At 38.5% G+C, this 21,894-nt stretch overlaps 1 non-coding gene and 2 pseudogenes across 3 annotated transcripts; all 3 read right to left on the reverse strand.

Moving 5' to 3' along the window:
• Positions 1 to 1,136: 1,136 nt before the first annotated feature.
• On the reverse strand, positions 1,137 to 8,039 carry LOC110838591 (fizzy-related protein homolog; annotated as a pseudogene). The gene is made up of 8 exons (XR_015535965.1): positions 8,003 to 8,039; positions 5,693 to 5,866; positions 5,215 to 5,390; positions 3,749 to 3,973; positions 2,932 to 3,056; positions 2,518 to 2,689; positions 1,456 to 1,656; positions 1,137 to 1,330 (listed from the first exon to the last, which is right to left on the reverse strand). The product of XR_015535965.1 is annotated as a fizzy-related protein homolog (transcript).
• Positions 7,738 to 7,930, reverse strand: LOC147873309 (U2 spliceosomal RNA). Its single transcript, XR_015536028.1, has one exon. It is a non-coding gene; the product is annotated as a U2 spliceosomal RNA (small nuclear RNA).
• A 3,676-nt stretch (positions 8,040 to 11,715) lies between the features above and the next one.
• On the reverse strand, positions 11,716 to 17,848 carry LOC110838592 (fizzy-related protein homolog; annotated as a pseudogene). The gene is made up of 8 exons (XR_015535966.1): positions 17,734 to 17,848; positions 16,272 to 16,448; positions 15,794 to 15,969; positions 14,328 to 14,552; positions 13,511 to 13,635; positions 13,097 to 13,268; positions 12,035 to 12,235; positions 11,716 to 11,909 (listed from the first exon to the last, which is right to left on the reverse strand). The product of XR_015535966.1 is annotated as a fizzy-related protein homolog (transcript).
• Between the last annotated feature and the right edge of the window lie 4,046 nt (positions 17,849 to 21,894).

A 21,894-nucleotide genomic window follows, 5' to 3' on the forward strand; every position in this document is an offset into this window, starting at 1 on the left:
ATATACGCGCATGCACAAGATTTCGCGGACGACCCATCCTAAAAGCATTCGTTCCACAACCACTGAACGAACAACAGACGACAGGGCTTCATGTGTTCTAATGGGTACAGCTTTAAGATTACCTCACAGACGCACAGTCATTTAATCTAGAATATTATCATCATACCCACAGAACACATTAAAAGTGCACTCACTACACGCTACTCTTAACGGCTTGATGTTTTCAGTCTGTGTGTAGTAGCGTAAAACTCTGACGTATCACACTTCCCACCAATAGCAGCCCTCTAGTCCAGCTGATAAGTAACATTCCCCCCCCCCCCCCCCGCACCGCAACAGAAACGACTTCCCCCAGCAGGGTTTTACTCGTGATCTGTGGACAGTACATGGCTTAGGGAACCCGAAGGTTCATCACCGAATTAACCAAAGCCCTTCACCGGACCCTGTCCTGGACCGGCAAAATCCAGTCTCCTTCAACTCTTATCTCCCATAGATCCCGCCTGACACTATCCTCCCATCTACGTCTAGGTCTCCCCAGCGGTCTCTTTCCCTCAGGCCTCCCCACCAATACCAGGTGCACACATCTTGTCCCATCCATGCGCGCTACATGCCCAGCCCATCTCATTCTTCTCGACTTAATCACCCTGACAATACTGGGTGAGCAGTACAGATTTTTAAGCTCATCATTGTGCAGTTTTCTCCACACCCCATCGTCTTCCCTCTTAGGCCGAAATATCCTCCTCAACACCCTGTTCTCAAACACCTGCAATCTGTGTTCCTCCCTCTGAGTGAGAGACCATGTTTCGCACCCATACAAAACAACAGGCAAGATTATTGTTTTGTATACTTTAATTTTCAGGTTCTTAGAAATCAGACGGGAAGACAAAATATTTTGAACTGAGAAGTAGCAAGCATTTCAAGAATTTAATCTCCTCCTAACTTCCTCTTCAGTGTCATTTTGATTTGTTATTGTTGTTCCCAGATATTTGAACTTTGTGACACTTTCAAAGGATTTATTAGCTACCCTAAGATAATTCTGCCCTCCTGTCTGCTGACGATGAGATACTAACATGTTCTTAGTTTTTTCTGAATTTACTTCTAGCCCCACCTGTCTACTAGCCTCTAGTAAAACCTCTGCGTTCCTCTTATTGTATTTATATCGTCATCCAATATATTAACATCAAAAACAATTAATTACAATAATACAATTATATATAACAAAATAATTAGAACAAAAAAAATAAAATACAATAAAAACTGAACAATGCATCAAACAGCATCTGCAGATTCTTCACCGGATGCCAGCGAAAAGACTAAGGACTGATCTCTTCTCCTGAAACAAGAGATGAAAATTACATCAAACACTTGTTTTATAAATTTCTACAAATGTAACCTTAAAATTGTTAATATTACAAGATACATGTTTCCCTCCCACAATGAATGAGTTGAAAAACTTACTTTCTGTGAATGAGCTTTGCAGAAGACTTTCCAAAAGCAAAGAGTCTCATCCCCAGCGGCGGTTATGATGGTTTCTCCATCAGAAGACATCAACAGATACGGCACTCTGTTTGAATAATGGCCAGTGCGATTTGAAACGTGTGACAGGTTTGGATATTTCCAAATGCGTATCTGGTTTTGGGAGTTACCGTGGGTGCTACCCTACAACAAACAAATTTCCATAAGAAATGTAATGAAAAGTAACAATCTGGAATAACATCCACACCAAATTCCATGAAAATTTGTCAGCCAATCACGTTTAACAGGTAATTATGCAAACGATGTCACAGCCAATGACAGCGCAACAAGTAATGACATCATCAGTTACTGCAGAGAATTAGGGATATTGACATCACTGTAGATCTTAATCCAGCTACCTCACAACTCGTAGCATATTAATGTCTCCAGGGATGATCTTTCAAGGCGCATGGCAACTTTGGGTAAGTCTAAACTCTCCTATTCAGGTGGGGGCAACTGCAGAGCAGATTCCATTACCCCAACCAAAAGTGTGCTTATTAAGAGGGGCCCTACAATTTAATGTGTGCTCTGAACCACAATAAGGGGCCTGGTATACTTCATTTTCCCAAGGTTTTATTTTTGGAAAATGTGAAGACTTCAGTTACTGAGAAGAATCTGAGAAATGTGGATGAATGAAAATTCTGTTATTTCTCCATAAACAACAAGTATTGACCTAAAGAAAACATATTTTATACTGCCAAAATTGAGTAAAGTAAGGAACTGCCCTGAGTGGAGACGGCTTCACAGTTACAATTTTATGGTTTCATTAACTGCATTTTTCATCCAAGTACAAATGTAGAAATTTTATAAATTATATCTGCAGCAAATGAAATTTCAAAATTAGGTTTGGGGGTGTTAAAATATTCACAACATAAATTTCAATTTAATCTTATAGGTTACAAACACTTCACTACCTGTACCAAATTAAAAATACAATTCCTTCCCCTATCAATGAGATCGTTCCAAGTACAAACTGCAGAGCACATCGACATGCAAGAAACTTACCAGTTCAGAGGAATGTTTAAGCCAAGCAAGATTACGGATTTGAAATCCAGTGTCCACAAACTGCTTTGGTTGTCCTGTGAGCGTGTTCTAGAAACGAATACACCGATCAGCTCCGCCTCCACCACTAGCCAAGAGTCCATGAAGGTGCGGGAACCATGCAATAGCTGTAAAATAAAATGTATTTGTGTATATTAAGAATTGTGTCCAAATGATCAGTTTGATACATCATGCTGCAGAGAATATTAAAATAAAGAAAGAGAATGGAGGAGGCAGAGATGAGAAATGTGAAGAAATTTACTTTGCAAATTATAAATGCTGTGCAGAACAGTGAAATCAATGACATCCAAAGAATATGAGCACCATATTGGAGAAACCATGAACTTGTATCAGTTATATATGATAAACACAATGATTCATACCTTTCACTGAGTGTAAGTCTGCACAGGTGAGAGCAAATGCAGATTCCAAACATTGAGGCGATTGTCATTGCCACTGGAGGCCAGGCTCTGCTTGTCTGGATACCACTTCAAGCCGCAAACCTTTGAACAAAAGATACTTATAGTAATTGAGATTGATGACAATAACTTTAAAACACATTTTTCAGCTCTTAACTATAATAGCAAAATTTTATGTAAAGTTCTAACTATGGTGAAGACGTTGATGCTGTTCTTCAGGGTCGTGATGCAATGTGGAGATGAACTGTCTTTATCTTCAGAGCTGAAGATGGAGACTGCATGTACAGGTTTACACAAAAGAATAGTGCAACTGTGACTGGCGACTCATTTTTGGACATGTTGGAAAGCAGGTTGTTAACCCAACTGAATACCAATTATGATGATTACATTCTACAACTGGATGAAGCTCCCCCCCATTTTCACAGGAATGTATGAGTGCTTCTCAATCGTGTTTTTCCACAGCGCTGGATCGGATGAGTTTGATTAGCGTGTGGATGTGTGTCGTGTGACCCAGGTTGCAGACATTGAAGGATTGTAATTAACGCATGAGAAACTTGGACAATTGCCGCCGCTGACGGTGTATGTTGTGCCCGTGTAAGGTGAGAAATAAATTTTTTATTAACCTTTGAAACCGCACCATTCTTTTGTGTATGATCCTGTATTTCCAAAACTCTAGTATCTATGTGAGTCCACATGGTGTCACAATCCAGAAAAACAATGATAACTGTTTTGCAGTAATAACAAAATTATTAACACTTAAATGATTTTCTATTAACCTCTTGTTGATGGCCAACCAATCTTCTCTCTGTCACAAGACTAGGAGTTCTCACATCACATTGTAAGGTCAGTCCATCCTGACTGCCAGATGAAACAACATCACCATTCCAAGCAAGCGATTCAACTCTGTCTGGATGGGTCAGCAGCTCATTAACTTGGGAATTTACAGCAACATCCCAGATTTGCACGTAGCCATGATGTGTGCCAATTGCTACCAAATTTCCCTACAAATACAAAACACCAGGTCATAAATGTGTCCAATAATAAGAGTCAGTCCTAAATTATGTCAGAGGTGACTTGATGTGTTATCTGTTTGGTAACATTTCCTGGTCAGAATATGCAAATTCTTACCTATTATCTACAGCTGTTGCAGAATATGGCCATAATATTTCATTTATATAAAATTATGACATCATGGTACATCAGAATACATACAAATACATTTTTCTTTGCAAGTCTTCATGGATGGAGTAGCCTATATAAATAACTCCTTCGGAACAGGCCCCATCTCATACCCACCTTGAAAGTGTGTTACTGTAATGTTTGCAAACACTAAACACCCACAAGCCAAAGTTACACAGACAAATGCATGTATCCTGAAATAAATATGGCTAAATCTCTAAAATCTCTAAAAGACATACTACTAAAATTTTGGGCTTGGTCTCCCTCACTTGGCAGGCGGAGGACACAATTCTTCTCCACCTTCCTCCAGAAGGTTTGTAACAAGAAATCCAAATTCTCCAAACTTCTATTAATGCACAGAATGGATATAAAACATAAAATGAAAAGCAGAGAGAACCCACAGAAATGGGGGTAGCAGTTGACACTGATTCAAGATGGGTACAAGGAAGATTACTAGATGCAGAATTGCAGGAAAAACAAGAGGCCAAAATTGGGAAAAGTCAAAATGGGGACTTTAGCAACTTTCAGAATTCAGAACAGAAGTCCACAGACTTACTGGGCACAAAACAGGCCTGAGGAAAGTGAGATAATAAAGAGTCAAGTCTGACAAATAATATAGCCCTTTGCATTCCTGTGTTGCTCTATATGAAAGGGACCTTATTTTGCTTTAACTTCACATGCAAATTCTCAAGTCATATGTTAACTACAGTTCAATGAAACCTCCAATAATATGGTATAAAAAAGCACAGTATAGTACGGTGTTAAAGGGGAGGAGGCTATGAAAAGGCCATGAAATATTGACCACATTATAACAAAACCTGTTCGCCATTAAAAAAGTGTGTCATTTGTAAACCAACAATATGTCACATTGTAATGCAGTGACACATCAACAAAGGCTGAATCTACTTTATGCACTGCATGATAATTTTCCTATACAATTAATAATGCATTGATGCATAACTCATACTTTAAAGATTAACTATAAAAACAGCATTAATCAAATTCAAATTTAACAGAAATGCTTTTCAATTACCTAGGTAAAAATAATCTGTCCAATACTTACGTGCTCATTCCATGCAATTGAAGTTACAGAGGTGCCACCTCCAGATAAATCACACAAACTCCCAGCCGATTTGTGCTTGCAGACCAAGTTCCTAATCACACACTTAATACATTCACTGAAGACCAGTCAATAAGATTGAGGTAGAAGTCATCTCGGAGATAAGAGGCATCCAACATCTTCAACAGAAAAGACATAAAATTCAATAAATCGGGACAAATAATGAAGTACAGCACATGAAACTCCCAATGCTTCATATAAAGAAGAAGAATGTTATAACTATTTCATAATCAACACTCTCATTGTCTCATGGCTTGTGTTGGCAGAACAGCTGATCAGGAAATCAAAACAGCCTCATCAGCCAACTCAGATATTATCAGAGACCAGAAGAGAATCAGACACTGAGATGGGATGTGGAGTGAGCATAGGCATTTCATTTGTGGATTTTAAAACATTAAAACCAATACAAACTATGACTAACCTTGAAGGGTATTTGTTATATTTTCACTGTAACTCAGAATCTTGTGGCTCTTTGTCCCAAGTGGTGACAAAGAATAGGTCACAGAAGTGTCACCACTAAGCCCACTAACTCCACTGCAGTAGGAAGTATAGGAAACTAAGTTGTTCAGCTTTCTCGCGTCAAAGGGTTTTGATTCTTAAAATGTAGTGACCAACAGCTTTCCCATACAGGTTTACCAAGTGATATCACAGGTTCTCATGGCAGCGAGTATGAAGATGGCTGTCTTCAGGGTTGTTGCACTATGTAGTCTAGCATTTCCTATTCCATTTAACATCACAAAACACCCTTTACTCCCCTAATATTTGAATCAGCTTGGTTGTTTGACTGACTGGTTTAGAGTTGGTTCAATGCCAGATATTGTTTGGTACTATTAACACATCAAATTATATTTAAAAACAAAACTCAAAAAATGTAAACCTAACCTAAACTCTGTAACATAATGGTACATTTCCTATTAGAAAGTAATAGTTATATCACCAGAGTATTGCAGTGGACAAAGAGATGTGTCCTTCCCTTTATACCTTATTAATGAGATTTACAGTGAAAGAGCTTTGCCATGAATATCAAAGATGCCTCTTGTGTAGGTAATAGCCAACTCTTTCCTTCCTTCGCTTTCTGTCACTCACAGCTTGCGACCAATTCACCGGTTGGTAAGCAAGAGTATGAATGAAATATTAACAAATGTAACAGAGAGCATGAATGAGAATGTGAGTGAGAGGTTAACATCACACATGTCGGAGGTAGAAAGTAACACTAGGGACATAGTGGTTAGAGAACTTTCAAATTTTAAAGAAAGAGTTACTGAGGAGAACCTAAATTTCATGCAAGGGAGAGCAGACATACTTACTAGAAACAACGATGCAAAATTAGGTGAAATGTCGTCCCGACTTCAGAAGCTTCAAGAAAGAATAGATACAGCTAGTTGTAATCGAAATATTGGTCAGTCAGCTGTTAGAGAACCTATGGAACAAGGTGATTCGAGCAGGAGTTCAGTTCAGGTTTTCCTCAGTCTCGCAAGGCTAATGCCGGGATAATAGCTCAAGGCCACGGCGTATCTGCAAGCTACAAGACAAGGAAGCTACAAACTTCCATTGGACAATTGTGTTGAATGCTGAGTTCTTGCATGAAGTTTGTTCTCGCATGATACATTATGCATGTAAATTGTTAATATTTGATAAATAAAAGATCTGTTCTTATCAGCTTAATTTCTGATACGTCCTGCATCGCAGCACCAGAATATTAAACTTTATTTAATTTATTAATTGTTTTTATATACTTATTGTTTTTTATTGTTTTTCTATTACAAGTGAATCAATGTTATTCTTTGAGTTCCAGGTCCATGGCGGAAGAGCGACCGCTAAGACCACCGGTGGAGAGGCAGGGAGAGACGCTGATAGTTCGATTTCCGGTAGCTGACCGTTTTGAATGTACGGAGCAGGGCTACAGTTCGACCTTCAGAGCTGCATCCTGGACAGCAACAAGGAGATTGCTAGAGCGCCACCTAGAGAAGGACCATCTCACCTTTTTTCAAATAGCACAGAAATGTTGTTTGTCGTCTTTGGCATTGACTAGTTCTGGCATCAAAGCTTCGTTCTCTGTTACACGCTCTGTGCTATTGGTGGACCCAGCGTACAAACCACTGTTATATTTTCTGGTTGTGAACTACCTCACACTAGGCACTTACAGCGGTTAATTACGAGTTGCAGGGCTCTATTACGCTTGCACTTGATTGTACCGGAACTTCCGCCGCTTATCGGAAGAAGTAACCGCTGATACCGAAAATATTTAAACGAACACCACGAAACGTTAAAACTGTTGTAATATCCTGATAATGAGTTTAATTAGAGTTAAGGGCTCTATTACTTGCTCATTTGATTACCATACTGCCCACCTGGAATTAGCGAAAAAACGATTTCCAGGAAAATACAGTAACAGCAACTGGAGAATTATCACAAACCGTTGATAAACGATAATGACAGATAAGCATAAAGCTAATAATGAGTAGTTTAAGGTGGGCCGATCCCGGAGGTACTGCAATACCGGGCCAACCCGTGACAGAGGTGGAGCAAGCTCCTAGCACTCCGTCATTTTCCAAAAATCAGTTTAATATTCTGGTCCTGCGATGCAGGACGTATCAGATATTAAGCTGATAAGAACAGATACTACACTTTGATCTTAGCCAAAAGGCCGAGAAGCGATGCCCTTATCAGGCGTCGCGACGCTGAAATACATTATCTGACGCATGGCGTCCGCGGGTACTGCAATATATACTTGTAACTTCAAAAACATTTTTGCTGTCATCCGGCATTTTGACGCTACGGAACGCAAGGCAAGGGCCTACTGTACCGTTTGTCAGAGGGATACGACTCAATAATTTCTTATTTCTATAAATTATGTCAAGGTTCTTAATCCTAGTATACACTTTCACTCGATCTGCCATCTAGTAGGGATTCATGTACTTCTGTCTCTCTCTGTCGCACACCAGCTCCGCCGCGTGACAACAGAACTCCAAGGTTCAATAACAGATGGTACAACTAAAGCTGAAAGAAAGAGAAAACCTCATCCACACACTTATTACGCCAATACACGTACTTAACATCATTCTGCCATCGTCACCACAGTCATTTAGCAGGTCAGTACAGTGGTAATGGTCGGCACTTAGCCGATTCCAACCATCAGGCTATCATCACTCAGCTTTTCAGCGGTTTTCCTCAGTAACTACAAAGTGCCTCTCTACCTCGTCACCTGCTTCATCACCGAGCGTCTTTAATAATCTTATAACTAGTTTCGTATTTTCGAAGTTCCAGAAGGCTGCACATTTTTCTTGGTGCCCTTGTCGGAGGTGAATACCCATTCCATACTGCCTTGTTTTTTGTATATTGAGGGAGTTGTAAAAATGGCGAAATTCCCCGTTTCGTAATGCCCAACACTCTGTTGTCAATTTAATCTAATCATCTCATCTGTCTACAATAAATACCTAATCACGCAGCGGTAGATTGGGTAACATCATAGAAGGCATTGTTAAAAATAGTCACATTTAAGAAGTGTAGTGTAACAGTCCAAATTACATCTTCCGCTGATGTTGACTTAATCATACTGTTTAATTTATTATTATTCATTAACCTGAATTTATTTTAGTTTCCTTTTCAAAATTGTAACTTTGTGTGGTGTTTGGAGTGTTGTACTGGGATAGATACTACCATTTCATGGCATCTACCCAAGTGGTTAAGACACAGATGTGCGAGGAACTTCGAGGCTTGGAAGTTTTAGTTTTGACATTAATGGGTAATAATTTGCTGTGAATTGGGTGTAGCGCCATGTGTCACACTCTGACATTTATGGCTTCAGTATGCTGAAAGTCAGTCATTGATGGAACGTACTGTTGCACACATAATGGGATGTGACGTCCCACCATTGGCTAACGAAGGCAATCAAGGTCATTGTTCGAACACACTGCTGTACGATAATTATCTCCTATGTAGGATTTGAGCTTTTTGCAGCATTGAGTATGAAGATTTCTGTTTTCTGGGTTGTTGCGCTGTGTAGTCTGGTCGATGTTAACCAACGTTTCAGAGGGCATGCTGCCTCCGTCATCAGGGCGATGATGACAGAGGCGTATGACCTCTGAAACGACGGTGGAAATCTACCATACTACACAGCGCAACAACCCAGAAGACATCCACTTTCAATTATCTAGTAACTTACAAGTTCCAAGCAATTTTGAAATTTTGCATAAAAAGTTAAGATTTGTTTTGCAGTAATTAATGAACTGTTGGATCTAAAAAAGTGAACTTCACTATAGCAAGAAAATATAACAATAATGTTGACTTTCAGCATAAGAACACACACAAGGAAAACTCTCGTGTTGCCCAGACCACGGCCTTGCCCAACACAAGTTATAAATTCGGGCACCGCCGGGAATCGAACCCGGGACCCCCAGGATTACAAGGCCAGCGTTCTAACCGCTAGACCTCTAGCCTCTGCGTCCTGACCGGCTCTGGGGCCCACCCAGCCTCCTCTACAATGGGTACCGGGGTCCTTTCCCGGGGGTAAAGCCGGCCGGGGCGTGATGCTGATCACTCACCCCCACCTGGTGCCGAGGTCAAGAAAGAGTAGGAGCTATACCTCCTCTCCCCCCAAGCGCCTTTACAGCACGTAGCGGGACAAACTTTACTTTTTATTACTTTAAGTATGATTTTCAACATAATAGACAATATTACCCATTTTAATTTAATTTTTTCTAAGATCCAACACCTTATGTTTGTATTTAAATGTTCCATATCCCATGTCAAAATCCATCAGTATGTCGTCCTGGTTCCACTGGAGCCCTATTAAAAATATTCTACTGTACAGTAATCGTGATAGCAATCAGATATTTAATAGCACCCCTTCCTAGTTTATGCATCTGTGAAACAGATTCTTATTTCTTTTTCCTTCTTCAAACATAAATATACTAATAATTTTTTTTTTTTGGGGGGGGGGGGGAGGGGGATATAAAAGCTCAGTACCTGATACTTATCAAGAGATTTATGAACCATGTACTTCTGGGTACATGGCATTAAAAAGTAAACATGAGTCTCCTATTATTATTATTCAGTGTTCTGTCTTAACATTGCTCTGCCCAAAAAGAGCTCTCCAGTTTTCCCTATTCTCAGCTTCTCGTTTTAATTCATGGAACTTCATCTTCTTTCCTTGTTTCAGATCGTTGGTTAGCTGTATCAGTCTTCTTCCCAGTCCTCGCTTTCCTAGTCTCCCATATAACTATATATTTGAAAACACAACACAATTAAATATAAGTAACTAAACTAACTACAATCCACAGATCAGGAGAAAATCCCTGCTAGGAATTTGATATACGCGCATGCACAAGATTTCGCGGACGACCCATCCTAAAAGCATTCGTTCCACAACCACTGAACGAACAACAGACGACAGGGCTTCATGTGTTCTAATGGGTACAGCTTTAAGATTACCTCACAGACGCACAGTCATTTAATCTAGAATATTATCATCATACCCACAGAACACATTAAAAGTGCACTCACTACACGCTACTCTTAATGGCTTGATGTTTTCAGTCTGTGTGTAGTAGCGTAAAACTCTGACGTATCACACTTCCCACCAATAGCAGCCCTCTAGTCCAGCTGATAAGTAACATTCCCCCCCCCCCCCGCACCGCACCAGAAACGACTTCCCCCAGCAGGGTTTTACTCGTGATCTGTGGACAGTACATGGCTTAGGGAACCCGAAGGTTCATCACCGAATTAACCAAAGCCCTTCACCGGACCCTGTCCTGGACCGGCAAAATCCAGTCTCCTTCAACTCTTATCTCCCATAGATCCCGCCTGACACTATCCTCCCATCTACGTCTAGGTCTCCCCAGCGGTCTCTTTCCCTCAGGCCTCCCCACCAATACCAGGTGCACACATCTTGTCCCATCCATGCGCGCTACATGCCCAGCCCATCTCATTCTTCTCGACTTAATCACCCTGACAATACTGGGTGAGCAGTACAGATTTTTAAGCTCATCATTGTGCAGTTTTCTCCACACCCCATCGTCTTCCCTCTTAGGCCGAAATATCCTCCTCAACACCCTGTTCTCAAACACCTGCAATCTGTGTTCCTCCCTCTGAGTGAGAGACCATGTTTCGCACCCATACAAAACAACAGGCAAGATTATTGTTTTGTATACTTTAATTTTCAGGTTCTTAGAAATCAGACGGGAAGACAAAATATTTTGAACTGAGAAGTAGCAAGCATTTCAAGAATTTAATCTCCTCCTAACTTCCTCTTCAGTGTCATTTTGATTTGTTATTGTTGTTCCCAGATATTTGAACTTTGTGACACTTTCAAAGGATTTATTAGCTACCCTAAGATAATTCTGCCCTCCTGTCTGCTGACGATGAGATACTAACATGTTCTTAGTTTTTTCTGAATTTACTTCTAGCCCCACCTGTCTACTAGCCTCTAGTAAAACCTCTGCGTTCCTCTTATTGTATTTATATCGTCATCCAATATATTAACATCAAAAACAATTAATTACAATAATACAATTATATATAACAAAATAATTAGAACAAAAAAAATAAAATACAATAAAAACTGAACAATGCATCAAACAGCATCTGCAGATTCTTCACCGGATGCCAGCGAAAAGACTAAGGACTGATCTCTTCTCCTGAAACAAGAGATGAAAATTACATCAAACACTTGTTTTATAAATTTCTACAAATGTAACCTTAAAATTGTTAATATTACAAGATACATGTTTCCCTCCCACAATGAATGAGTTGAAAAACTTACTTTCTGTGAATGAGCTTTGCAGAAGACTTTCCAAAAGCAAAGAGTCTCATCCCCAGCGGCGGTTATGATGGTTTCTCCATCAGAAGACATCAACAGATACGGCACTCTGTTTGAATAATGGCCAGTGCGATTTGAAACGTGTGACAGGTTTGGATATTTCCAAATGCGTATCTGGTTTTGGGAGTTACCGTGGGTGCTACCCTACAACAAACAAATTTCCATAAGAAATGTAATGAAAAGTAACAATCTGGAATAACATCCACACCAAATTCCATGAAAATTTGTCAGCCAATCACGTTTAACAGGTAATTATGCAAACGATGTCACAGCCAATGACAGCGCAACAAGTAATGACATCATCAGTTACTGCAGAGAATTAGGGATATTGACATCACTGTAGATCTTAATCCAGCTACCTCACAACTCGTAGCATATTAATGTCTCCAGGGATGATCTTTCAAGGCGCATGGCAACTTTGGGTAAGTCTAAACTCTCCTATTCAGGTGGGGGCAACTGCAGAGCAGATTCCATTACCCCAACCAAAAGTGTGCTTATTAAGAGGGGCCCTACAATTTAATGTGTGCTCTGAACCACAATAAGGGGCCTGGTATACTTCATTTTCCCAAGGTTTTATTTTTGGAAAATGTGAAGACTTCAGTTACTGAGAAGAATCTGAGAAATGTGGATGAATGAAAATTCTGTTATTTCTCCATAAACAACAAGTATTGACCTAAAGAAAACATATTTTATACTGCCAAAATTGAGTAAAGTAAGGAACTGCCCTGAGTGGAGACGGCTTCACAGTTACAATTTTATGGTTTCATTAACTGCATTTTTCATCCAAGTACAAATGTAGAAATTTTATAAATTATATCTGCAGCAAATGAAATTTCAAAATTAGGTTTGGGGGTGTTAAAATATTCACAACATAAATTTCAATTTAATCTTATAGGTTACAAACACTTCACTACCTGTACCAAATTAAAAATACAATTCCTTCCCCTATCAATGAGATCGTTCCAAGTACAAACTGCAGAGCACATCGACATGCAAGAAACTTACCAGTTCAGAGGAATGTTTAAGCCAAGCAAGATTACGGATTTGAAATCCAGTGTCCACAAACTGCTTTGGTTGTCCTGTGAGCGTGTTCTAGAAACGAATACACCGATCAGCTCCGCCTCCACCACTAGCCAAGAGTCCATGAAGGTGTGGGAACCATGCAATAGCTGTAAAATAAAATGTATTTGTGTATATTAAGAATTGTGTCCAAATGATCAGTTTGATACATCATGCTGCAGAGAATATTAAAATAAAGAAAGAGAATGGAGGAGGCAGAGATGAGAAATGTGAAGAAATTTACTTTGCAAATTATAAATGCTGTGCAGAACAGTGAAATCAATGACATCCAAAGAATATGAGCACCATATTGGAGAAACCATGAACTTGTATCAGTTATATATGATAAACACAATGATTCATACCTTTCACTGAGTGTAAGTCTGCACAGGTGAGAGCAAATGCAGATTCCAAACATTGAGGCGATTGTCATTGCCACTGGAGGCCAGGCTCTGCTTGTCTGGATACCACTTCAAGCCGCAAACCTTTGAACAAAAGATACTTATAGTAATTGAGATTGATGACAATAACTTTAAAACACATTTTTCAGCTCTTAACTATAATAGCAAAATTTTATGTAAAGTTCTAACTATGGTGAAGACGTTGATGCTGTTCTTCAGGGTCGTGATGCAATGTGGAGATGAACTGTCTTTATCTTCAGAGCTGAAGATGGAGACTGCATGTACAGGTTTACACAAAAGAATAGTGCAACTGTGACTGGCGACTCATTTTTGGACATGTTGGAAAGCAGGTTGTTAACCCAACTGAATACCAATTATGATGATTACATTCTACAACTGGATGAAGCTCCCCCCCATTTTCACAGGAATGTATGAGTGCTTCTCAATCGTGTTTTTCCACAGCGCTGGATCGGATGAGTTTGATTAGCGTGTGGATGTGTGTCGTGTGACCCAGGTTGCAGACATTGAAGGATTGTAATTAACGCATGAGAAACTTGGACAATTGCCGCCGCTGACGGTGTATGTTGTGCCCGTGTAAGGTGAGAAATAAATTTTTTATTAACCTTTGAAACCGCACCATTCTTTTGTGTATGATCCTGTATTTCCAAAACTCTAGTATCTATGTGAGTCCACATGGTGTCACAATCCAGAAAAACAATGATAACTGTTTTGCAGTAATAACAAAATTATTAACACTTAAATGATTTTCTATTAACCTCTTGTTGATGGCCAACCAATCTTCTCTCTGTCACAAGACTAGGAGTTCTCACATCACATTGTAAGGTCAGTCCATCCTGACTGCCAGATGAAACAACATCACCATTCCAAGCAAGCGATTCAACTCTGTCTGGATGGGTCAGCAGCTCATTAACTTGGGAATTTACAGCAACATCCCAGATTTGCACGTAGCCATGATGTGTGCCAATTGCTACCAAATTTCCCTACAAATACAAAACACCAGGTCATAAATGTGTCCAATAATAAGAGTCAGTCCTAAATTATGTCAGAGGTGACTTGATGTGTTATCTGTTTGGTAACATTTCCTGGTCAGAATATGCAAATTCTTACCTATTATCTACAGCTGTTGCAGAATATGGCCATAATATTTCATTTATATAAAATTATGACATCATGGTACATCAGAATACATACAAATACATTTTTCTTTGCAAGTCTTCATGGATGGAGTAGCCTATATAAATAACTCCTTCGGAACAGGCCCCATCTCATACCCACCTTGAAAGTGTGTTACTGTAATGTTTGCAAACACTAAACACCCACAAGCCAAAGTTACACAGACAAATGCATGTATCCTGAAATAAATATGGCTAAATCTCTAAAATCTCTAAAAGACATACTACTAAAATTTTGGGCTTGGTCTCCCTCACTTGGCAGGCGGAGGACACAATTCTTCTCCACCTTCCTCCAGAAGGTTTGTAACAAGAAATCCAAATTCTCCAAACTTCTATTAATGCACAGAATGGATATAAAACATAAAATGAAAAGCAGAGAGAACCCACAGAAATGGGGGTAGCAGTTGACACTGATTCAAGATGGGTACAAGGAAGATTACTAGATGCAGAATTGCAGGAAAAACAAGAGGCCAAAATTGGGAAAAGTCAAAATGGGGACTTTAGCAACTTTCAGAATTCAGAACAGAAGTCCACAGACTTACTGGGCACAAAACAGGCCTGAGGAAAGTGAGATAATAAAGAGTCAAGTCTGACAAATAATATAGCCCTTTGCATTCCTGTGTTGCTCTATATGAAAGGGACCTTATTTTGCTTTAACTTCACATGCAAATTCTCAAGTCATATGTTAACTACAGTTCAATGAAACCTCCAATAATATGGTATAAAAAAGCACAGTATAGTACGGTGTTAAAGGGGAGGAGGCTATGAAAAGGCCATGAAATATTGACCACATTATAACAAAACCTGTTCGCCATTAAAAAAGTGTGTCATTTGTAAACCAACAATATGTCACATTGTAATGCAGTGACACATCAACAAAGGCTGAATCTACTTTATGCACTGCATGATAATTTTCCTATACAATTAATAATGCATTGATGCATAACTCATACTTTAAAGATTAACTATAAAAACAGCATTAATCAAATTCAAATTTAACAGAAATGCTTTTCAATTACCTAGGTAAAAATAATCTGTCCAATACTTACGTGCTCATTCCATGCAATTGAAGTTACAGAGGTGCCACCTCCAGATAAATCACACAAACTCCCAGCCGATTTGTGCTTGCAGACCAAGTTCCTAATCACACACTTAATACATTCACTGAAGACCAGTCAATAAGATTGAGGTAGAAGTCATCTCGGAGATAAGAGGCATCCAACATCTTCAACAGAAAAGACATAAAATTCAATAAATCGGGACAAATAATGAAGTACAGCACATGAAACTCCCAATGCTTCATATAAAGAAGAAGAATGTTATAACTATTTCATAATCAACACTCTCATTGTCTCATGGCTTGTGTTGGCAGAACAGCTGATCAGGAAATCAAAACAGCCTCATCAGCCAACTCAGATATTATCAGAGACCAGAAGAGAATCAGACACTGAGATGGGATGTGGAGTGAGCATAGGCATTTCATTTGTGGATTTTAAAACATTAAAACCAATACAAACTATGACTAACCTTGAAGGGTATTTGTTATATTTTCACTGTAACTCAGAATCTTGTGGCTCTTTGTCCCAAGTGGTGACAAAGAATAGGTCACAGAAGTGTCACCACTAAGCCCACTAACTCCACTGCAGTAGGAAGTATAGGAAACTAAGTTGTTCAGCTTTCTCGCGTCAAAGGGTTTTGATTCTTAAAATGTAATGACCAACAGCTTTCCCATACAGGTTTACCAAGTGATATCACAGGTTCTCATGGCAGCGAGTATGAAGATGGCTGTCTTCAGGGTTGTTGCACTATGTAGTCTAGCATTTCCTATTCCATTTAACATCACAAAACACCCTTTACTCCCCTAATATTTGAATCAGCTTGGTTGTTTGACTGACTGGTTTAGAGTTGGTTCAATGCCAGATATTGTTTGGTACTATTAACACATCAAATTATATTTAAAAACAAAACTCAAAAAATGTAAACCTAACCTAAACTCTGTAACATAATGGTACATTTCCTATTAGAAAGTAATAGTTATATCACCAGAGTATTGCAGTGGACAAAGAGATGTGTCCTTCCCTTTATACCTTATTAATGAGATTTACAGTGAAAGAGCTTTGCCATGAATATCAAAGATGCCTCTTGTGTAGGTAATAGCCAACTCTTTCCTTCCTTCGCTTTCTGTCACTCACAGCTTGCGACCAATTCACCGGTTGGTTTAATTTTCTACCCATGATTGCTATTGAATTTCTGACCCAAGGCAACCTGTAAATATCAAAAGATATGAAAGAAATATCATAAATAATTTTGCAATAAGTGACCACTTTTACCTGTTGGATGAATTTGAGGTTTAATTACATTTGCTAATTCCAAACTGGGTAACTCACCTAACCTGCACCGAACTTCGGATTCCACATACATTTTCTTATTATTAAAATAAACCATTATAACTTACCTCACGCAATTTGTCACCAGATTCTAAAGATGTATCCAGAATCGTTTCAAGCAATGGGAAGAACATGAGAGACTTTATAAAAATTAGGATGTTTTGAGTTTAACACTCCGCAACGCGTAACCTTGCTTATTTAAAAATACATCACATTTTGGTCAACAGGAGCGCTAATAAGGAAGGCAATATAACAGGGATACCAACTTAATGGGCAAATTATATTGAAACAATAAAATTTTGATATTAAAATATGATCATCATTCAGTATCACATAAATGTATATTTTATTGGAAGACTCAGCATGTTGAGATGTTAAGCACAAGTGAAGAGGAGGGCATGACAGACATAAATTTGTACCAATGCAACACGTTTAAAAGTTGCTGTGATGAAGCATCCCATAATCTGAGCTACTGAACAAGACAGTAGGGCAGCTTCATGCGCTGACCACGATATCTCCCTTGAACTGTGCCACAAGGTACCAGCCAGGATAGAATTGTGTTGTGCTTCAAGTACAACTGGAGCATAAAGCTGATTACTCACCTCCATCCAATGCTGAGAAAGGGTGGATGCCAGACACCTTCAAACCATGATTCTTATGCAAAGAGACAATTTTACATTCACCTTTACCTGAATGGAATGGGTCACCAATGTCCATTTAGGTAAAAAGAAAAATGTCATTTTCCCATCATGTATTGAAGTTTTGGACAACACAGATTAGAATATGTTCTTGTATAGGGTTTTGAGCTTACAAATTTATTTCCAGAGCTCGCATTGTACAGAAGAAAATATGACAGTAGAAATGTTATATTAAGGTTATTGAGGGACAGAAGAGTCTCAGAGTTTTAACTCTGTGTATTAGAATGCTGATTGTTTCTTCCTATTATAAACATCTTTTAGCAAAAATCAACATAATACAAAAACAACAAAAGGTTCACTGTTCATCACCTGGAATGTTTGCTGCAGGTTCCACTCATTTCCCTCTGTACATGTGACCATCCAGACCTAAGAAACATAAAACTGTAACACCTCAGTAAATTTAAAATTATATACTAATATTAATATTCAAAATACCTGGTGCATTACTTAGAAACAAAATGCTGTAAATTCAACTTAACACCTTGCAGGTTACTTTCTCTTGATTTCAGAATATCAGTTCATTTATCTGTTCAATGAGATCATTCAAGGTTCTGAACTCATCCTCATCCTTATTCAGGTATTGTACAATGCATCCACCGTGATCCCCTGAAAACTGAAGAGATGATCAATGTTACAATTGACAAGTGGAGTTAAAGCTATCTAAAGATGGCTGACATCAGCCAAAATATGCTGTAAACAATCATTATACTTGTAATATAAACAATGTATTATTAACAACAATGAATAATGTGTTGAGAACATCACACAGTGTTTGTAAGTTGCATGATGTTGATGGACCAAAATATTAGTGTTTAATAATAAACTACAACAGGATGATTCTTTACAATTTATATCTATGTGTTTATTCTTAAAAACTTTTATTTTCTACGCCAGACTTAAGCCTGTCAGCCATTAGTCTATTTACAAGGCGACAGGTGTCAGTCGTTTTTAGCGAACAGGGGGCACCACGAGTAGGTGACTGACTTCACCCCCTTTTTACAAACATCCATGCCTTGAGTGGGACTCAAACCCATGGTCATAGCAGCCAGGTGCACGAGGATCATGCCTCAGACTGCGTGGCTACTGCGGCCAGCATTCTTAAAAACTACCTAGCACCTAATTAGTTTTTAATTCCCACACACAAACCTAACTATAGAGGAAGTTGCTTATCCAACATGTGACAAAGGAACTGAACATCAGGAAGAAAAATACTCCAAATGCATCAACAAGAGACAGGACAGTTAGAATAATTGTACGTGATCAGCAAGAAGGGCACACATTCGATTTGCATATATTACTTCTAATTTTCTTAAAATAAATTGTCCTAGAATTTTATAATCAACACAACCAGGCAAAACCTCATAAAGCCACAATGCAACATACAATTTTATAAACTAGTGCACACATTATTCAAAATCCTTTTAGCTGAAGGTCATTTTTACAATAATGATTTCAAACAGAAATCACAAGGGCACCGTTTACTAATAATTTATTTAACAATGCCATATCAGAGTTATACAAAATCAAATGTGAACTCAGAACAATGGGGGAGGAGATCCATTTTACAGTTTCTGGATATGGAAATGCCAATTCAGAATTATTAAAGTGTTTTTAACATCAATTGCGTCAAAAGTTGAAATTTACTGTCATTATTGAAAAGAACTTATTGTTACACATACAGTCACAAATACGTTACAGCATATAATATTTTTCACCACAGAATTCACATTGATGTACTACAACCCAAATCAGTTATTAAGACCAGAAAACAATGTGCTTCATGAAAAGTTATGGACTATCATGCACTGTAATCAGGATATGGCACCTTTGCATCATGCATCTTATAAATCTCACTTCCCATGTGAATACAGAAATTATATGGGTTTAGAAAAGGAGTCAGGCAGAACAATGTCCATTTATGGTCTGCAATGGATATTGGAATATTCTATTGATTAAAAGAAAAATAACATCTGGCCTTCCAATGTAAAATTGTGTAATAATTTCAATTCCATGCAAGATAAACAAACCAACAACTATTAACACTATAAAAAAGACACTATTGCCATACGCGTTTCAACCTCAATTGGTCATTATCAGTGGCATCAGGGAAATTAATAGTTCAATTGTTTTCAGTTTAATGGTTTTTGTGTATTATATAGTTAAGAATATGACATAAAAATGTGTTCGTTAAATTGTTTTTAGTTACATAGTTAAAGTATTGGTTACATAGTTAAAGATTTCTTAGTTACATAGTTTTTAGTTAAACAGTCATATTATTTTTTGTTAAATAGTTAATTATGTATTTAATAAAGTAAAATAAAAAAATGTTCATAAACTTTCCTTTTGCTGTTTTGGCAAAGTAATATTTGAACTTGTCCCATTCAGTGGACTAGTGGTTAATGTGCTCAACACTTTTAAGGGGTGATAAAAATCTACAACACAACTTCCTTCAGAGAGGCACATAAAAGAACGAAACGAGCATAAACAACATTTTTGTAAGCAAAATTCGGCAGCCATTTCTCACCCGTGTATCTCCTGATTCTCTACTAGATGGCTTTAGCAGTCAAAGATCAGGACTGATTAGAAATTGTGCGGAGGCAGTGGGCTGGTCACTCACTACTGGCAAATGCACATGTCAAAAAGACCAGGAAAAGAGAATATTTTAACTTGGTATCGCAATACATGAGTACGTGTACTGAAACATTTGGCAATAATATTCTGGTGTGGGGGAACATATTTTATTTCAACATTATCAAGATAACAAATCATCGCTGATACTTATGCTACATGACTGAAACTTCGGCCTCTGAATACATGTTCTTGTAGGAGATCCAAAACAACCCAAAAGGCAAAGAATTTTAATCACTTTGTTATTAAGAGCAGCAGCACTGGCATCAGATCGTTCACGCTGCATCGATGGAATCATTTCCCATTGGTTGGACAATGGACTGTATCTTACAGCAGAACTCATTCTGCTTCTTCCATTGAAACCTCCCAGGAAACAGATTTTATCACCCAAAACATGAAGAATAAAATGTCACAGTCTTATCAACAGCAGTAATTTTATTTACGGTTTACTTAACGAGTCCTTTGATATTCCATACTTTTTAGTGCTGGATGTGACCTAATTTAAGGTACTGAGCAGCCTGAGTAAGATCATGACTTCAGGCAGACATTCAGTGATTTTAACTTACAACATCCCACTCTTTACAATAGGATTTGTGTAGGGAACAATTGCTGACAATTCATTGGAAGTCAATTGGAAACTAAGAAAGATATCTGTCACACCTACAAAGAGACATTTATGCAAAACAGATTCTTTGCTCTGTTAGGAAAAGTCATTATGTGGGTCACACTATAATCATAACATTGGGTCAAATTAAGCACTGTTGTATATTAGACCTATCAATTATTCTTTGCTTTTTATATATCATAGACTTTGTAATGTTAAATTATATCTTGTTGGAAGCCAAGATTTAGCTGTAGAACTCACAATAACAAATAGATCCAGAGAGAGAGAGAGATTTGTGTGTGTGTGTGTGTGTGTGTGTGTATGCATGTTTCAAAAGTAGCTTTACAACTTGAGGGCAAGATATTGGTGAACTGATAGGAGAAACATAAAATTTCAGAACATAGAAATGTAGTCAAACACTTCAAGTTTTATGTCCATCACATTTTTATGGTTCAATGTTACTTCCATTTGTTATGCGGCAGATGTCCCATCTGTAGTCAATATCTTGCCACAAGCGGTGTTGCATCTCTGGTGTCACTTCAGCAACTGCAGCGGTAATTCGAGTTCAGAGTTCGGCCACATTTGCAGGTAAGGGTGGCACGTACACTCGATCTTTAACAAATCCCCACAAGAAAGAAAAAATCTAAAGGTGTTAGATCCGGGGAACGAGGTGGCCAAGCTATTGGTGCGGCCCGACCAATCCACCGACCTGGGAAACGGTTGTTGAGGTACTCCTGCACTTCTCTGAGGTAATGAGGGGGTGAACCATCTTGCTGGAAGTGAATGCATCCTTCTTGGTCATCTTCATCAAGTTGAGCAAAGAGGAACTGCTG

The sequence above is a fragment of the Zootermopsis nevadensis genome, unplaced genomic scaffold (assembly GCF_977971745.1).
Source record: "Zootermopsis nevadensis isolate Lab colony 2312 unplaced genomic scaffold, Znev_1.0 Znev_ptg000020l, whole genome shotgun sequence".
Taxonomy (NCBI): Eukaryota; Metazoa; Arthropoda; class Insecta; order Blattodea; family Termopsidae; genus Zootermopsis; species Zootermopsis nevadensis.